At 41.5% G+C, this 20019-nt stretch overlaps 1 protein-coding gene and 1 long non-coding RNA gene across 2 annotated transcripts in view; both read left to right on the forward strand.

Annotated features, from left to right (window-relative positions):
• The first annotated feature begins 1517 nt into the window (after window positions 1-1517).
• On the forward strand, window positions 1518-3798 carry LOC135237137 (uncharacterized). Its single transcript, XR_010324757.1, has 3 exons — window positions 1518-2251; window positions 3492-3557; window positions 3747-3798. It is a non-coding gene; the product is annotated as an uncharacterized LOC135237137 (long non-coding RNA).
• A 14013-nt stretch (window positions 3799-17811) lies between these two features.
• The window catches only part of camkvl (CaM kinase-like vesicle-associated, like), a 52048-nt gene continuing 49840 nt past the window's right edge, over window positions 17812-20019 (forward strand). Inside the window, exon 1 of the mRNA XM_064305747.1 lies at window positions 17812-18115. The gene's annotated coding sequence lies outside the window, so the exon portion shown is untranslated. The remainder of the gene's footprint in view (window positions 18116-20019) is intronic.

The raw sequence follows: 20019 nt of genomic DNA on the forward strand, positions 1-20019 counted from the left end.
TCTCTTTGTTGTTAACTGTTTCCTTCCACTTTGTGAAGAGGCCGCTGGATATATATGCAAGCAAGCATGCGGTAAGATTTTTTCTTCCCAATGAGCGTGTTGGGGCTTGGGGCGGTTTTGCCAATTCAAGTGGATTATTCTCTGATGTAGCCCATGTCTTTCTACGCTGCTTAAATTGAAGTGAAGACAGTGAAGTGAAATAATGTTGCTGACTGCTGGAGTGTGTCACCAACACTTTCACAATGTGTCACTGCACCTCGACTGCTATACAGATACAGTGTTCCCCAAAAGTATAGGATGGTAGAGTGAAATTTGTTATTTTCCCTATATACTTAGGGCATTTAGATTTGAAATGAAAGGATGAATATCAGAGAAAAAAACACACAATCAGCTTTTATTTCCTGGTATTTATGTGTGTTTTACCATTTTACAGAAACAGATGTTTTTGTGTTCAGTCCTCCATTTTCAACTATGCAAAAGTAAGTTAGCACATGACAAACTGGTGTTGACTGTTGCTCAGGCGTTTCCTTTTGGGTCATTCACAAATAAAAGAGCATTGAGTGTCTAGTGTTGGTTTTAGCCTTTGCTTTCATCTGTGGAGATCACATTTGGAGTCAGCTGGCATACACCATCATGAAGACCAGAGGACTAATTATGGTAGAAAATCAACTAATGTGTAAGCCAAGAGGGCAGAAGAATTCATTAAGAAGGATAGCACAGAAACTGGGTATATTAAGTACAGCAGTTTGGAAAGTCTTTAAAATTAATGGTCAGTGGCATTACCAGAGGGCAGGAGTGAAAATATACCAAGCCACCACATGCAGACTTAAGTACGTAGCAATAATAACAAATTTCATTCCCATACTTTTGGAGGACACTGCACATAGCAATTATGGAGCTTTCCAACCATGACAGTGAATTTATGGCTTATACCACTGTTTTTGAATTGCCAAAAATGGCTGATCTAGAGGTAGACACTGGCACAAATGTATTTTTGACTGAGGTTCTGCCCAGTGTTTCTTGGTTGACTATAATTCTATAATCCAGGGGATGGCTTTTAAAAGGAGAAATCTGTGTCCATATCAATACACTTTTATCTGAAAAAGTAAAAAAATCCTTTAAATTAAACATTGTGGTTTCAGCTTTCCAGGGTTGCCTCTGGGTTGTGCTATTCGATTTCCAATGTACAGATAAATCAACGTTGCATATACAATTCTCCCTCCATATCCCACCCACCCCCACCACCACCCACGCACCTCCACCCCTCAACCAGCCCCTGCCACCACCAGGTAAGGAGGCTCCCTGATTCCACATTAATTTGTATTGTTCAGTCTAATAGAAGCTCTGTTTTATTTATAGCCTCTCAAATCAGAAAAGGGTGGGGGGGGGGTTAACTTTTTTTGTTCCCACCTTCAATCACATTCGCCTTTGCACAGACACCACTAGAGTGAGCCCACAGGGCATTCTATTCATCAACCCAGCCTAAAATAATTGGCTGCACTGGCCTAGTTAAAGGGTGACTACCCTCCTCCCACCCACCCCCCATGTCCCTGTTCTGATGTTTTCTGCAGCCATGAACAAAGTTTCTTCGGATCATAAATTGTCCCCTGAAGAAAGGCTGAACCCCAGGCCCTCCTCCAGTGCCCTGTTTTTTTTAACCTGTTCCCAGCAGCCGTCCTTACCTGATCATTTGCTGGTGGTGGTGATGGTGCTTCATAGTCCAAGAAATCTTCGGTCTGGAACCTGCAAAAAAAAAATGCACTCAGATTTGGCCAGTATAAACCAGTGCTGTGGATGAGTAATGGGGTCCCCCGTGGGCTTTAAGATGTGGCCTTCAACGTGCACTTTGCACAAGACATACAATTAGCCCACTAAGCTAAAGTCCAAGGTCCTCAGCTCAGGAATCTAATTACATTCTTACTTCTTCTTTAAAGCTGACTGTACATTCTGTGGCACAGTGGTGCACAGACGTAGTCTGAATACCCTCTTGTGTACTGTGTTTTGTTACAGCCAGTCTCTATGTAAGACCAGGTTGAAGAAAATGTGTTAAAGAAAGCTGAGTGGCTTGTCCTGTTAAGGCACTTGTATGTGGATGGACCCCATGTTCCAGTACTGAATTCAGGTCATTCTAGTGTAGAGAGTGGCCTGCAGCCCCATCAGGATGATGCACAATTTTCATCACAGGTGTCAGATGATGACTGCTGATGCCATCTTTCTGATGTGTTCCTATAACATGCCAGATGCATTGGAGGTAAGGACCTGAGAATTATTCTCTGTTTGTGATTCACTCGTGTGATATACAGTATAACCCCGCACTGTTTCAGTTTCTGAAACATCACCACTACAGTTAATACAACATAAACTACATTTTCTAAGGAACACTCCTTCTAATGAGTGGTTTCAGCTATTTCAGTGACATACATTGCTAACAGGTACATAAAATCAAGCATACAGCCATGCAATCTCCATTGACAAGCATTGGCAGTAGAATGGGTGGTACTGAAGACATTACATTACAGGCATTTAGCAGACGCTCTTATCCAGAGCGACTTACACAACTTTTTACATAGCATTTTACATTTATACAGCTGGATATATACTGAAGCAATGCAGGTTAAGTACCTTGCTCAAGGGTACAACGTGTCTTATCCTGGAATCGAACCTATGACCTTTCAATTACAAGCCCAGTTCCTTACCCACTGTGCTACAGTGCCGCTCATAAAAGCTCAGTGACTTTCAACGTGGCACTGTCATAGGATGCCATCTACATGTTGAAGTGTATAGCACGTAAAAATCATCTGTCCTCGGTTGCAACACTAACTACAGAGTTCCAAACTACCTCTGGAAACAATGTCAGTACAAGAACTGTTCATCGAGAGCTTCATGAAATGAATTTGCATGGCCGAGCAGCCGTAAACAAGCCAAAGATCACCATGTTCAATGCCAAGTATCGACATGGAGAGGTGCCATTGCCATTGGGAGTACAACTCCGTATTAATGCCCATGGTTTTTGAATGAGTACATATGGGTGTGATGTTCAGGTGTTCACATACTTTTGGAAATGTAATATATGTGAAAACATTTTTGTTTTGCTCTGTGAAATGCATGTTAAACACATGATGTAGACCAGGTGTGTCCAATCTCATCCAGTGTGGGTGCGGGTTTTTGTTTTAACCCAGCACTAAGACACCTGATTCTACTCATCAAGGTTTTGATTGAAGTGAGTGAGCTAATTAGTTGAATCAGGTGTCATAGTCCTGGGCTATATAAAAAAAACCTGCACCCACACTGTCCCTTTTCAGATAAGATTGGACACCCCTGATGTAGACAAACACAAAGTTATAATTAGTTCTTCTCCCTGCTTATATAGTGTCTTTACTCATGGGAGCTTGGGAACTTTCTATATATCAGTATTTTAAGCCTTCATTTATTTTTGTTTCCTTGTTTGCTGGGTTTTTTCAGCAAACGTTTCTCTCTTGCCTTTTCTTCAGGTCAGGCAATAGTGTCCCAGTTTTCCTCTGTCAGTTCTGGGTCTTCTGCTTCTTCAATTCCCCCTGGTAAGCACATTTAGTTCAGTACTTTGTGATTTATTGTAAAAATAATTTTTTTTAAAGTGCCCATAACAAATACACATTTTTAAACAGATTGATTGCTATTATACAGGTTATGCTATGGCTCCTTATAGAACTGCAGAGGCTACTTCCAAAAATGTTTTTCTTCTGGAATGACAGAGATTCTCACTGCAGGTTTATGACACTGGCCACCTGGTGAGAGGAATCAGAAGTTGCGCTGAGGCAAGTTTTATTTTTTAACTTCATCATGAATATTTTAACCAGTCCTCATATCCATGCCAGCTCACAGCCCATGACAAAATTCCAGATTAAGTAGAATATGTTTATGTTCTGAACCTTCATTTAATGGTTAACACTCTCAATAATGAACCCAAGTGTATCAACAGTTAAAACGTCTCACTTATTCATATACATTTATTTGTATACACGTATTTACATATACTCATTTATATTCAAAATATATTTATTTGATGTAATTTAGTAATTATTATCAAAGATAGGATGGTTCAACAAACTTAAACAATGAACGTTACAGTTTAAAGAATTAAACCAAACCACAGCTTGTTCTCCCAAATAGTCCCAAGAATGCCAAAATCACAAAAATACAGCAGAATATTCTGAAAAAGCCAGAATATTTCCAGGGATGAAAATGTAAAAATGCCTAATGAGCTGTAAGACCAAACCCCAAGAAACGCCAGACCCAGATGCAAGGTTCAGATTCTCCAGATGCCAACAGCAGATAGCAACCCCCAATGTCCACTCACAGATGTTACCCAGCAAATGTTAACTGGCTGATGTTAAGCAAACAAAAGTTGTAGAAATTTATTAAAACTCCACCCAGAGTATCTTCAAAAATAATAAAGGCAAAATGAGAGTCAAGTTTGAGAATGACCGAATGGTCAAACATGAAGGGCTAGATGGGAGTCAGAATCAACAAAAATAGGATCAAACATGCAAAATCAAATGAAGCATTCACTATACACAACACACCAAGCACGAGTTTGAGGAGCTAGTCTCCACTGGTAAGTGGAAAATGGTGGCTTTTTCAAACCGAGTAACCGGAGATGGAAATGGCCAATCAGATGATGAACCAGAAAGATGAAACACACACGCAAGAGAGACAGATGTAAACAGATCTTATGACAGGGGTCGGAACACCAGCTAGTAGTAATCTCGACCTTCAGGCAAAATATTTGCCATGTAACAAAAACAAATTGCACTGCGTTGGTTTCTGCTTGAAATTGAAACTGCTTCTAAAAATAGAAGAATGGAAGAATTTCAACTGGCAGGCCTCAACAACCATTATCTGTATTGATATTAAAACTTTCAATTAGTGATTTCAATTAAATGTCACAGATTGCATTCCAACTTGAAATCAAAAGGACAATGATTTTTGTGGCCCCTGTAGCTACACTGGGTCTTTGACCTCCAATAGTTCTGGTGTGCGATGTTTCTTCAGAAGGTAATATGACCATGACACATTAACATTTGTATACATACAGAAGACCATCAGCGAGACATTTAGTTGCCTAGACATTTAGTTTTATGCCTGGGCTGGGGGGGGGGGGGGTAGACAACATTGCTATAGTTTCCCATATCAAATTATACTGTCTCTCCCTCAATGGTGATAATCTTAAAAAGTACACACCCAACACTATAAAGGTAATCTTAGCTTTTTTATTTGCTTAACTGCCAGAGATATGCAGTTGATATTTTCCACCATTGAATAAATGAACGAATGTGGAAAAATAGAGTTGGGGTTTCAAGCTGAAAATCACACTGACTGATGTTCAGTATTGAACATCAGTCAGTCTGACCTTCAGGCCACTGCAGTGGCATTACATACTTCATTCCTCTGAGTCAACGGCAACTGAAGATACAAACTTGTGGGCACCTGATTTTGGGTCCCTCAGTCCCTGAAAACATTTTTTGGTGCATATTTAAAAGTTTTTTCTTACAGTGTTTTTTTTCCATAGAATTTACAGATCTGATGATTATTTTGGAGCCCCTGGGGACAGTTAGGACATTTCCTGGGGTAGAGTAGTGAGCTATGTTGGCAACTGGAATTTTTCTGGGCTGATTTGAGAGAAACAGGCAGCGATGATACCAATGGTGTCATAAATGATAAAAACAGCAGATGAGCACTGAGCTAAACATAGGGGCTGTGAGCGAGCCAGGGTCAGTGCCTGTGGAGAGGGAGGGAAAGCGAGAGGACTGCTTCACCCACAGCGTGAGAGGGATTGGAGGCCTGCCACACAGGCTCTCTGGCCTTCTAATCAGCTCCCCTGTCTTTGATTGGCCATCCGATCACCACCTACATTTGATTCCCCTTACAATCGCTCCATACATCTGATTGGGCACCTAATCCCCCCCTACATCTGATTGGTTACACGATCCCCTGCAATCCTTCCATGTCATCAGCGCAAATAAGAAGTGAGGTCTCAGCTGACCTTCCTCAGTTAAAGGCAAATTAATAAAAACTTAATAAATTCATGACTGTTAAAACATGCGTGTCCCAGGAGAACTTGTCTGGTAAGGGAAATTCTGTATCCTTTTACTTCCTTTGGGTGCTGCTGTCTGGCAGACAGACTAGAGCCAACAGAGTCAGGCCTACCCTTTCTCTCTGATAGACATATCCATTCACACATTATGTATGATATGCAGTTTTATAGAACAGAGTGGAGGGTATCAGTCTTGGGGAAATTCTATTTCAAATCAACCAGTTGAACTGAAATTGAATTCAACCTGGGTGGTTGTAGACATCACTGTGATGTTACTGATGTTGCTATATCTTGTGAGATCTGCATTTTTGCAGTTCAGGCATTTCTTGATTGAATAACTCCTGAGCCATTCATTCCATTTTTTGTGGCATAGCCAAGTGTGTATATTTGACATGGTTGGGTAGGGTTGTTTCCCTCAGGAATGGGTGCTAGCTCAGGTACCTGCTTTCAGGTCCAAAGTCCCCTGGGACTTGCTCTATGGTTCCGCTCTTCAGCCTTGCTGTTGGAACTCAATTATTTTTATTTCCAAACACTATTTGGAATGTTTAGTGATCACAGAAATGTACTTTCCAAACAGGAAATATTTTTACTTTTATTTGTTTTCGAGTCAGAGTTTGGGACAGATATTGATTGGATACAGGTGAATGGCTAAACATGGGACCCCTTCAGAAGTCAGAGCCTGGTTTTTGGAATTGGACATGTGAGATTCTCATGCTATCTAGAAGTTACATTCCCCACCACGGCTCCTTCTATATCTGCTACCCTTTCTGCTTTATACCTGTCTGATAAAAGCTAAAAATTCAAAAATTCCAAATGTGGGCAGTCTGTCTGCTCTCCTTTAAAAAAGCATTGACAGACTGGGTCGGGGGTGGGTGGGTGTTGATATGCGCATCCTGTGGCAGAAAGCTGTTTATACCCAGTGCTGTCATGCGCCTCTCCACACGCGAATGGAGCCAGAGTACTTCCTGTGTCTGTGCAACATACAACTCCAACCCTCTTAAGAAAACCACGGGGTTAACACAATAAAACAGTGTCCCACAAGGACTGGAGCTCCTGCAGTTACAGGACCTGGACAATTTATGCATTTGCTCATTTCACAGCGACTAGCAGGTGGTCTAATCAGTCTGGATTCCCAGATCCTGATGGCATCAACTGAAATGGAATACTAGAGTGTTATGTTTCTTAAGCATATTCCGTGGTTCTTACATTTTTTAATTTGCTTATGCTTTTTTAATAGAGGTAGTTTAGCTGAGCTGCACATTTCTGGATGTATTACAGAAAAGTTTCAACAAAAGATATTTTATCTGCTGTTTTTATTCTTGGTATAAGATCAGTGAAAATGAGAATCCAGGTGGTATTCACAACAGGCAAATGTGATGGAGTGGAGCAGCTTTTATTTTAGCTTAGAGGGAATTTGGCTAAACACATTTCTAAAATGGATTTTTATTAATGCTACTTACAAATTCCCAGAAATGGAGTTTGCACGAGATTATAGCAAGTTCTGTACCTCTCTGTTATCCATTTTGATATTGGATATTATGTCATTGTTAATTTCTCATGAGCATGTTAATTGAAAAATCAGTGTAGGATGTGGACAAATATCTGCAAAGATCCTAAAAATGGCGTCGCAATCCAGTGTCTTTATATGCTATGGTGTCAATGTCACAGATGGCAGAGAGAGAATAACAGACAGCAGTGTTTCATTACCGGCCCCAGGTTCCTCTACATGCATCATATGGTTCACCAACCTGAGGGCTGGAGTTAATGACTTGTATTGATCATACAGATAAGATCATTAGCCCACCGGTGCTGAGTGAGAAGCTTTGGCTGGTGCAGGATCAGGCCCAGAATGGTGGCTTATCACTCGAATCCAGGAGGCCTGTGCAGGTCTCTGCTTCAGTCTGGCCAGGTTACAATTAGGAGCACCTGTGTGCATCCACAACAAGTGCCAAAAAACCACAACAAAGAGGACGTGCACAAAAATAGCAGATGTGTCGGTCTCCGGAGCGAGGCAAGCCGGACTCATTAGAGACGTGGAGTGCGAAAGGGGCCTCGAAATCCAGCTCCTGGAAAAGGACACGTTTGAGAGGGAGCGGTGGAAGACTGCAAGCAGTCACAATTATAATGCAGGAGTCAGTATAAGAGAGCGAAAGGGCAGGCTTTAATGAGGCCGTCATGTCCGAAAACAGCTCAGAGGAACACCACATGGGAGGAGGACCACTTGAAAAGGTATCAGAGAGAGGCAAAACAAATGAAACGGCGGGGCCATGCATTTGCATAAACAAGGTCACTTTTCTCTCACCTACGTTTTATTTTCTTTTTTCAAGTTAAACAACGCCCATAGCAGGGGTTTCCAACCCAGGTCCTGGACAGTTGTGGAGTCTGTTGATTTTTTAAAAAACCTAAGGTGAGCAACCAGTCAAGAGCAAAAAAACAAGTGAGGTGATAACTGTGTATTGAGTTTCTTTAATTGATCAATTAAGTTAATGAAGTAAAAATAAAAATCAGCAGACCCTGTGGCCATGTGGGCTCACACTCGGACACTGTTGACATGTAGTTCTCCTTTAGGCCCTGGAACTGAGAAATATGAGCCCAGCTTCCCCAGGTAGGGAGGACTGTTCTCTGAGTTAATCAGTTTCAGCCAGAAAACCAGGATTAGGCCGTAAGAAGGAGTCTTCGAGCAGATGTTGGTTAATGGATGCCCATGGCTCTTCCTTGTTGTCTCTGCTTCTCAACATTGCTGGAGCAGGTGGGCTTTACAGCACCCCAACGCTCATCCGCCCCCAGAAAACAACATTAAACCAAAGATGATAAAGGCAATTCAGTGCATTACCTGACAGAATTAATATATTGTATATTGCACTTTGTGTTAATATCCGGGATGCTCTCCCCTGCTTCAATGGGGCCCTCAGCCTTCATGTGAAAAGTCTAGTTAAATATTCATGCCTTTAATGAGAGGTGATGAATGTAAGTGTTCTAGTTAGCGTTCCAATATCGCACCAGAAATAACAACAGTGTTAGAATGTCACATTCTCAGGGTGACACATTTGAGGTCTTTTCCAACACTCAAATTTTTTGTGAAATGTCTGTTCACACCACCCCCTTTTACAGCATAAAATACTTTTTTATTTTTGAGAATTTATATTAACTTCAGAAACTAGCACACTGAGGACATCACAGTGCTTATATTGTAGACACATGCACAGCACACACATGCTGTAATGGTGTCTCTCTGAGCTGTGAATAATGTATTGTGTTCAGTGTGCTTTATGGGGACAGTATTAGCATAATGTGTTCAGTGTGCTTTGTGGGGACAGTATTAGCATCATGTGTTCAGTGTGCTTTATGGGGACAGTATTAGCATCATGTGTTCAGTGTGCTTTATGGGGACAGTATTAGCATTATGTGTTCAGTGTGCTTTATGGGGACAGTATTAGCATCATTTTTTAATTTTTTTATTTAATCATTATTTAACCAGGCAAACCACATTGAGATTGAAATCTCTTTTGCAAGGGGGACCCGACATGAAACACAAAGTTACCCAACAAGACTTACACCTAACAAAATGTACAGCATCAAATGTGGAATGAGACAGAGGTGTAACAATAATTAAAAGTAGAGAAGAGGTTAAAATAGGTTAAACACAGGAGTATACTTCGGTCACAGAGTCATAAATTGCAGAGTCCCCAAATGAAATGAATTTGTCGAGTTTAAAATTCTTTTGCAGATTGTTCCAGCTGTAAGGTGCAAAATATCTGAAAATCGTCACGGCAGTCCTGCCATTGCTCCTCTCCTCCTTTCATATTTACCAGACAGGGCGAGAGATCAGCTGTCACTGTGCTTTACAAGACCAAAAGAAAACACAAAGACGCACACGTACATGCACACACATGCATGTGCATAGTTGCATTTACATGCACAGGTGTGCATACACAAGCACACACACACTCGTGTACACACGGACATACACCTAAACCGAGGATGCGACTCTCTGTCTGGTCGTCAAGGCCTCTTCTCTTTGCAGACAAACGGCAGAAGAAAATGCGTGCAGTGTCTTCAGAGGGAGGCTGAGATGGAATCTCCTGTGGGCGGAAGGAGGGCAGTGATGTTTTCGATGCACCGCCCCCTCGTGGGCCAGGTGAGGGCACTGTGCTGTGGAGGTGTGGGAGTGAACACTGGCATCCAGAGAGCTCAGATTTAAAAGGGTGCAGCACAGCAGGGAGGCAACATTAAGCAACTGGTAGGATGCAGAGGAGAGGAGAGTGTCGGGAGGATGGGGAAGGGAGAAGAACAGTGGGGATCTGTGATTACGGGGAAGATCACACAAGCATGCGTGCATATATGCACACATGCACACGCGCACACACACACACACACACTGTACATATGCACACACACACACACACACACACACACACACACACTGTACATATGCACACATGCACATGCACACACACACACACACACACTGTACATATGCACACATGCACACACGCACACACACACACACACACACACACACACACTGTACATATGCACACATGCACACACACACACACACACACACACACACACACACTGTACATATGCACACACGCACACACGCACACACACACACACACACACTGTACATATGCACACATGCACACACGCACACACACACACACACACTGTACATATGCACACATGCACACATGCACACACACACACACGCACTGTACATATGCACACATGCACACACACACACACACACTGTACATATGCACACATGCACACACACACACACACACTGTACATATGCACACATGCACACACGCACACACACACACACACACTGTACATATGCACACATGCACACACGCACACACACACACACACACTGTACATATGCACACATGCACACGCACACACACACACACACACACACACACACACACACACACACACACACTGTACATATGCACACACGCACACACACACACACACACACACACACACACACACACACACACTGTACACATGCACACACGCACCACACACACACACACACACACACACACACACTGTACACATGCACACACGCACACACACACACACACACTGTACATATGCACACATGCACACACGCACTGTACATATGCACACATGCACACACGCACACACACACACACACACACTGTACATATGCACACATGCACACACGCACACACACACACACACACACACACACTGTACATATGCACACATGCACATACACACAAGCATGCCTGCATATGTGCACACACACACACACACGCGCAATCATGCATGCATATATGCACGCACACACACACGCAATCATGCATGCATGTATGCACATATGCACACACACGTACACACACATATGCATGCCGCACATGAAAGAGTACATGCAAACACGTACCCTGGCACAGTGTTGGCATTTAATGTCTGCAGCTTTTTGTGAAATCAATCTGCTCTGAGCAGCGTGAATGTCTATCACAAGTGCCCATTGCTTGCTATGATACAAATATCGTCCACCACAAACTGTCACACAGCCCCCTGTGTGAAAATGTGTGCTTTGCACTTCAAGGCCTGGGATTTTAAATGGTCGTTAAAAAGGCGTTTGGGATGAATCTCAAACGCTCCTGCTCCTCTGCTGCTCCCCCAACCCCCCCGAACCCCCCCCCCCCCTTCTGTGCGCTTCTCTCTCTAATGAATCTGCTCGTCTCAACATCCTTCACGGCCCGAGTAAACTGTGCTGCACAGCCAGATGGGATCCTGTCCTTTCCCCCTCAGGCCACAGCTCTGCTGGAAATGTGCACTGACTCGCAGTGCACACAGAGTAATTGCATTGTGTAATATGCAGTGTCATGAGAGTGCGGTAGCAGGGCTGTAATGACAGGGCTGTCATTGCCCATTACATGGGGCTCCTGGACTGAGAGGGTCTCAGGGTCACATGCACACGCTCACGCCTGCACGCAAACACGCATACATTTGGCCAGTGTCGGTGACAGGGTCGGGACATGGATCAGCTGCATGCGCTTGGTGTGTTTGATTGTACGTATCTGCACCCTTTTGGCCTTTTATTATCTCAGCCGTACAGCTTTTAATCCACCGGTTTGCAATGGCTAATCATACCTGCACACCCTTACTATTGCAGCAGCAGGCCCCATACATGTGTACAGAGGCAGACTTGCTCTTGCATCCTCAGAAACACTCCTGAAATGTACGGTACAGAACTGTTGTTTGGGAAAAAAAGGTTTTGGCTCTGTGTTTGTGTGCTCCTTTTATAGTTGCGTACATACAACAACAGTCTGTTGCAGCAGGCGTCTGAACATAAGTTGCAAGTTTATCATTCTGAAAATGCATTAAATTACCACTAGGTGCAGTGCTTGTCATTTATCACACCAGTATGTAACTGGTCCCTTGTTGAGTCATTTTGAGAAAAGAGAAGAGTTTTCAATGCAGCATTTCATTTTGCAAAAGATCTGAATTCTGCCAAGACTACTTTAGAATTTTGTTGTTTATAGTTTTTGGGTAAACCATAGTTTGAGGAAAAATGTATAAATAATATAGAAAGACTAAGAAATTAAAAGGATCTTCTTAATGTGCAGTATGAGGAGTCAGAATCAAAATGGCCTTAATTGTGACACAGACTGGAGAGGGAGGAAAGGACATGTAATTCTGCAGCTAATGATGGGCTTACTCCCATTAGGAACAGGGGAAATAGAACACAGGAAGTATGGTAGGGGGTGATAGGGGAATATAACACTGACTCCCAGCATAATTATGTAGAAAAAGGTTTCATTACATTTTAGCCAACCAATGGTTACATATCTCTTTTTTAAACTATTTTTCTGCCTGTCAGTCTGTAGTTGTGTGTGTGTGTGTGTATTTAGAGAGAGAGATAGTGTGTGGTGGTCTTGTATGTTTATATCTGAGCACATTGCATATCGGTGCTTTGTGCTTGTATGCATTGTGTGTATGTGGGTCTAAACGTGTTGTGTATGTTTGTGCGTGTATGTCTTTTGTTTTTTGTGTGTTATGTTGTGGCTGGGTGCGTTCATGTACCGTGTTTATTTAAGAAGGCACTTACTTTGTTTACACATGTACAGTTCATATCACTCTCCATCTCATTCATACCTTATTTTATACTGAGTACATTTTTGGCCCATATGCACAATTTCTAAGTAAGGTTCTGGACCTGCCAGGAATATATTGTTGAACAGCCCTGGTTTAGGTAAATGATTTTTTTAAATGTGAAGAAAAAAAGATTACAACAGAGAAGAGAAATAGAATAACGGTACCATCTGGAGAGAGAGAGAGAGGTGGATGAGGAAAGGAGGACTGGCTGGAGAGCTTGTGTGGAAGTGGCACAGGCTGGCACAGAGGGGCAGGACTGAAAACATGGTGATTAATGCACACTTCCCTGACAGTTTGGGTAAGGCTGACGGGCAGGGAAGGAGGGGTATAATTGTACACTGCCACCAGCTGGCACTACTGCCCAGAGAGAGAGAGAGAGAGAGAGAGAGAGATAGTTGAATTGTATGGAAACGTAATCCCGTATGTGTGTGTGTGTGTGTGTTTGCTTGTATGTACACACACACAGAGCTGAGAAGTTGTTTGTTGCCCTGCAGCTCAGTAAAACTGTGACAGACACAGTGGGTGTGTAATATGAACACAGACTGTGCGCTTCAACATTCTCACATAACAGTACAGTTGGGGCGGGCGTACATTATATTATATCACTTTATTTTATTAAATGAGTTTAGGACTAATCCCTTCTCTGGAAAGTTCATTTCTGTTATAAAAGACATGCAATATTATGACATGTAAAGAGCTTCATCAGAAAGCTTTCCAGAAACAATTTTATAACACAGTGCATGTGAACCCTTAATCGCTGGGTAAAACTAATTTATGCAATCTGCTTGTCAATTTTCATTTAATTTTGAGAGTCTGAAAATAAAGAGAGTGAGTGAGAGTTGTAAAAAGAAAAAAAAGGAGTAGACGGAATATAATAAGGGAAAGCTTCCTCTTTTTCTGAATAAAGAGACAATGGTTTCAAACGATGCAGAAAAAGTTAGGCTGAACACTTAAGTCAGAGGTAGTTTGAATATTTCAGGTTGTTTGAGCATAGCGAGAGCTGCCTGTCCTCTGGAACTTTTTAACCGTTTCAAAGGTTTTTTTCTTTCCAACTGCGCCTAAGCAAATCTTTTGCTTAGCTGAGAAAACATATTTTTTTAAAGTTCAGCTTGAATGAACCTGCAACATTCTGTCAATTCATTCCAGCTACTAACGCTAAACTAAACAGGGATAACATGTGTCCAAATGTTCTTTATCAGACTGGAACCGACAGGATCACCGTCTGTGTAACACTGACTATTTTATTGTGAAACTTCTTTAAGTGAAGTGAGATCAAGGCTACTGAACATCAACAGTGTGAACAGGACTAGAAACCAGAAATGAGGGTTTTCAGCAGCAAAGAAATTGAAAAAATATTTTCTGGTTTTAATTTGAGTGCTGATGCTATGCTGGGAGCCACTTTGTTTCCTTTTAAGCAGATATAAGCCACTGATGAAGCAGAATGTAAAGTGCCCTCTGGCCTTGGCTTTTTATAATTATAACTTTGTAAATTACCGATCATGCTCTTCTCCAACAATTTGACCTGCCCAGTTGTAGTGATGCCTTCAATGTTGTCCCAATGTTGTCCTCCGACAACCTCTACTGCATAGTGACTATGTAGTCTGCGTTGGCAGACAGCGAGCACCCAGACCACCAGAGGAGGCGCTGTATGTGGTGGGACACACTGTTCTTCCATGACAAATTATGCATGGCTTTATGAGCACACTATGAAAGAATGAGACTCGCACACTTGATATGATGCTCCAAGACTGAAGTTAATCCAGCAGCAGTGTTAACATTTTAGCAACCCTTCTTCTAACCACATGTCAAAACCAGCATGGTTGGTGTTTGACCTAACCCAGAGGGTACCTGCCTATTACACCCGGTCTTTCCCAGGGCTGTGGCCCCCCTGGGCCCCACACTACGCGGGAAAGTCTGGCTTCAAGCAATTCAGCCCTGGGGCCACCTAAGCGTAACAAAAGGTGTGACACTCCATTGTAGGAAAGTTTTCTTTGCAACACATGTTAAATGATACAAGTATGCTCTCAGTTTATTACTAGGCTGTGCTAAGCTAAAACAAATGCAAATATCGCTCTGTACAGGCAGACCATGAACAAACAGTACTGGTTTGAGCCAGTATTGAGCACTCAGAGTGGTTGTTAGCAATGCAGTTTGGCCAATCTGGTCTCTTCAGCCGATGATACTTTATTGTATCATGATGTTTCAGCCATGTTGGCTTTCAACAGATTAATTTGACTCCTGGCCACAGCTCTCAAATGTGAGACATATTGCCTGTTTTCCTGCAAAAAAAAACAAAACAAAACAAAAAAAAAAACCAAAGACAAAAACAACAACCACAAAAAAACCCACACAAAGGAGAAATTCCCCCAGGACTCAAAGGACAGGGATCAAACTGAAGGATGACACCCAATATGTTACACACACTAGAATGTCATCCTTCATTCTTCAAGCTGATGTCCTGACTCGCTGTGCTTATTAAAGATCCCACAGCACTTTTGAAAAGAGTAGAGGTGTTAGTCCTGGTCAAATTCCCTCAAGATTTGGCCACCTACTAATGTCTTACCTCTGATTGGCAACACAGTCCCTTGCATTCCGACAGATTTTCACTTATCTGGTCATAAATGCCAATGAGTTTGTGTGAATATGAATAAAGTAATATTAATATGTGTATCTTGTCATAGTTTGACCTTGTGAGCTAAGCAAAAGCTGAGTTTTTCTATTTGGCTATTTAAAGTCACTCAGTATCCTGTGTTCCAGGGGTTGTGTTCTCTCACTGTGAAAGTCAAGTCGTGATTCAAAGTACTTTCAGTTCTGTTGATGAAGAACCTGCTTTATCACACTGAAGAGATGTAATATTACATTAAAATCACTTAGCAGACACTTCTACCTAGAGCAACATACAGAAGTCAGTTTTCACTCTTAATTATGGCTCATTGACACTGCTCTTAATCTTTGTGCATATTAATATGAAATTATTTTTTTTGTATGATGCAGAGGTCCCTTACAATGTAATGCTGATTAACAGATACATATGATAAAGTTAATGAGAGAATATTCATTTTAACATGAGACACTGGTGAAAGTAGCAGAATTCTGTTTCAGAGTGAATGATGGTATTCGTGTTATATAACTTTTTTCTGTTTCCAATATTTTTATTTCAAATCAGAACTGTGGCAGGTTTATGAAAATAAGAACAGGAATGCACACGCGCTGAGCCAAACTATTATACTTGTTTCAATGACTTTCAGAAGGTTTTTTTTCCAGAGCTACCTGGTGAATAGACCTGCTCAGTCTCAAGGTCTTGATGTGAATGTGTGTGGGCAAATATTACAGCCAGCCTGGGGAGGAAAAAAGGAAAAGGCAAGGTCAGACAGTGAAAGGTTCTATTTTGTGTGTGTGTGTGTGTGTGTGTGTGCGTGCGCTGGAGTGTGTGTCTCTGTGTGAGAGAGAATATCTGTGTGTTTGTATGTGTGCCTGCACATTGGTGTGCTGCTGTGTTTCTGTATGCGTGTGCTTGTGCGTATGTGCATTTGTATATGTGTTTATTTGTGTTAGTGTGGATGTCTGTGAGATTGACACACACACAGTAGCCAGTAGTTAGTGGCATCATAATTACAGAAATCTGTCTGTGGAGGCTGTACACAGAGAGCGACTGACAGATTGAACACAATGCTTCACACGGGTCTGCCCGCACACCCTAGGGGCTCATAAGTCAGAGATCTGCAAAACTCTCCTACTCCAACAGGTGTTAAATTGATGGTTGGACCAACATAATAATATAGAGATATATATCGTTAGATAAAATTGATAGAAATAATGTCTGTTTGTGCCCATGCTGTGTGTGTGTAAATATGTGTAGTATTGTAAGCATACATTTTGAGAGAAAGAGAGAAAGAGAGAGAGAGAGAGAGAGAGAGAGAGAGAGAGAATGTGTATGTCTCTGTAAATGTGTGCATGTGCATTTCGTGGGCATGGGTGGGTGTGTGCGTGTGTATGTATTTGCCAGTATGTGATTTTTGCTGCTGCCTGCCCCAGTGTGTTTCTCCTTTCAGAGATGACAGAATGATGCACGTGGCAGTATAATCCACTGTAATCCTGTCCTCTGCCAATCTGCTTGTCTGTTGCATGGCCACTGTGCATTGTGTGTCTCTGAACATCCCCCAATCACTTTATAATTCTCTTCAATAATGTGTATTATCATTTTAGTATAATTGTTGTTTTTATTAATATTATTATTATTATTGTAATTAATTATTATAGTTAATGACAATGATAGTCATGATAGTGTCTTCCATTTAATCGCACCAGTGTTTAATTTATATTCAGTAAGGTCTGTTCTATTGATGGCTTTGCAGAAACGGTGGAATTTATAGTTTTAATTTATAGTTTTGAGGAATGAAGTATAGTTCCAGGAAATGCGTGTAAACGATTGATTTTTTAGGCACTGTGCGTTATTTCCCTTTGCTCAACTCCGTAATCAATTCATGTGAGTCGAATTGGTTGATACAGTAGGTAGATCTCGTGACTGGATATCACATAAATAAAAGAATAGAAAATAAAAGAGAGAGAGAGAGAGAGAGAGAGGGAGGGAGAGGGTGTTTAATTCAGAGAGATCGGAAAAAAAGATTATTTCCGTGCAGGAGTGGGCGGGAGTTCGGAAGCGAACGGCTGTGCGTATTAACACAGGCAAACCGATTCATATCGAAGGATCAGACCTCCGTGCCAAAGCATATCTATTGCGCCCTAGATATTATCACAGGGAGCTGCGATGTGTCGCGGTTCTGTCCACTTTACATCGAAAATTAGCATATAAGGTTTCTTGGATTTCCGTCAAAGTTTGGATTTGGATAGACAATTTCTACGCACTCCGTGCCCACCCCATATTTACAAGCACGTCAGGTAAATCAGATTTATATTTTTAATACGCATATATTTGAACAAATAATAATTTCCTTTTAGAGAAGATAGTTGAAAGTTAGCGGGTTATGTTCATTTTTTCTTAGCACTTCTCTGCCTGCGGTCCGTGTGGCTCAAAAGGCAGAATATAACAGGAGCATCAGTTTAAGCAACAAAAAACAGCAGCGGGCCAAATGTATGATCACTTAAACACTGAGGCGAATGACAGCACTGCTGCCGCTGGCGTGATGAGACGTGTATTATTTTATATCTGTATTATGTCTTTCTATCTGATATTTCATAGGCCTATTTGTTTAACTGACTTTTAATTGTGTTTTTACAATACTATGCGCCTGTCACGGATCTCAAATGTGATGTGAAGCTTTCGTTCTGGGTGTATATTGGGGCTTGACGGCTGCAAACAGGACTGCAAAACGGTTATGAAACATTCATCCGCTATATCCCCCGTGCACTAGGCTACAGAGAAACTGCTGTGGTACAGTTATTGTGCTAACACCGTTTTGTCTGGGGGTAAAGTTGGTGCAATGTTTAAAAAACTGTTTTGCACATTGGTAAAAATGAAATTCCCTAAACCCGACACTGTTATGTCCCTACATGTGGTGGCTGGCGTGGATGCGTTGTATGCAACAGCGAGTTAGGAGCTTAGAAAATATAACATAACCTCTAAGTTATTCGATTAACCTATGGGAACTATAAACCGCTTTAAAAAATATCATTGCACCTATGATGCATATGACCGTTCTGTGGAGAGAGGGAAACTGACCCTTAATATTCTAAGCAGTTTTAAGCAGTGATTTTCACATAAAGAATACTTGAAAACGACTTTTGTCCGCTTCATTTTGTGAAGAGATGTACCATATAGTCACGCTGAACCATATATCCACATACTGGTGTTTTGTAACCCAGTTTCTTTACTTTCCAGTCTTAACGGTCGTTTATCTGCGAGTCTCTGTGGATTCAACATCTAAAACGTGTGTCCGAAGTAAGTAGGAGCAAATTATTGCGGTATAAGGTAGGTTTCATTTGATCTGCCGGAGAAATTCTCACAGTGGGGGGTGACACACAAGCGCTAATGAATGAGAGGAATCACCGTCCGCACCTGAAACTCTCGGTCATCGTGATCCCACCCGGGGATAGTGGTGGCAGGACTGCGGGAAATAGATTCAGCAGAGCGTCATAAGGCAAGGTGTTTGTGTTCATTTAATTATTGTTCCACCACCACGGTAACTACAAGTGAATGATCTGGGGTCAATGAAGGAAAATGCTCATCTGGTTTTCAGATAAGACAGGTAGATTTTAAAATTTTCATGTAATTTTTATTTTGGCTTCTTCGCATAAATCGTCAGTAAATGTATAATTCAGGAGAATAAAAACAAAGTAAACCTAACCTCCTTTGAATTGGTCTGGCAATAAGATTTTGGCAGAAAATTCATTACAATTTCAAACTTTTGAAGCCCTTATAAGTTTATATACCTATCTATCTATACACACAGTTAAATGGCCTTTTGTTTTTACTCCTATCCAGTTCTATAATCTTAAAATTAGTATTTAGATGTCTTCTAAATTATATTAAATTCCTGAAAAGCCTAAAAACCCGAAAATGACTTAATCGAAAAGCATTCACCCCTTTGTATTTGCTAACTAAATTGGACCAATGCATTACATTTTCTTCTAGAGATTTCACTAAACATGTTAACGAGGTCCACGCATGTTGATTTTGAATCCACCCATGTTCAATTCCATGATTGCAGAATAGATATCACTAACTTTGTGAGGTCTCACAACTAAAACTGATCAGCCATGAAGACCCTGGAACTGCCTGTTGTACAGGCAGATGAAGCTGGAGAAGTTCATAAAAAAGATTTTAAAAGCTTTGAACCTTTCCA

This window comes from Anguilla rostrata, chromosome 13 (genome assembly GCF_018555375.3).
Source record: "Anguilla rostrata isolate EN2019 chromosome 13, ASM1855537v3, whole genome shotgun sequence".
NCBI lineage: Eukaryota > Metazoa > Chordata > Actinopteri > Anguilliformes > Anguillidae > Anguilla > Anguilla rostrata.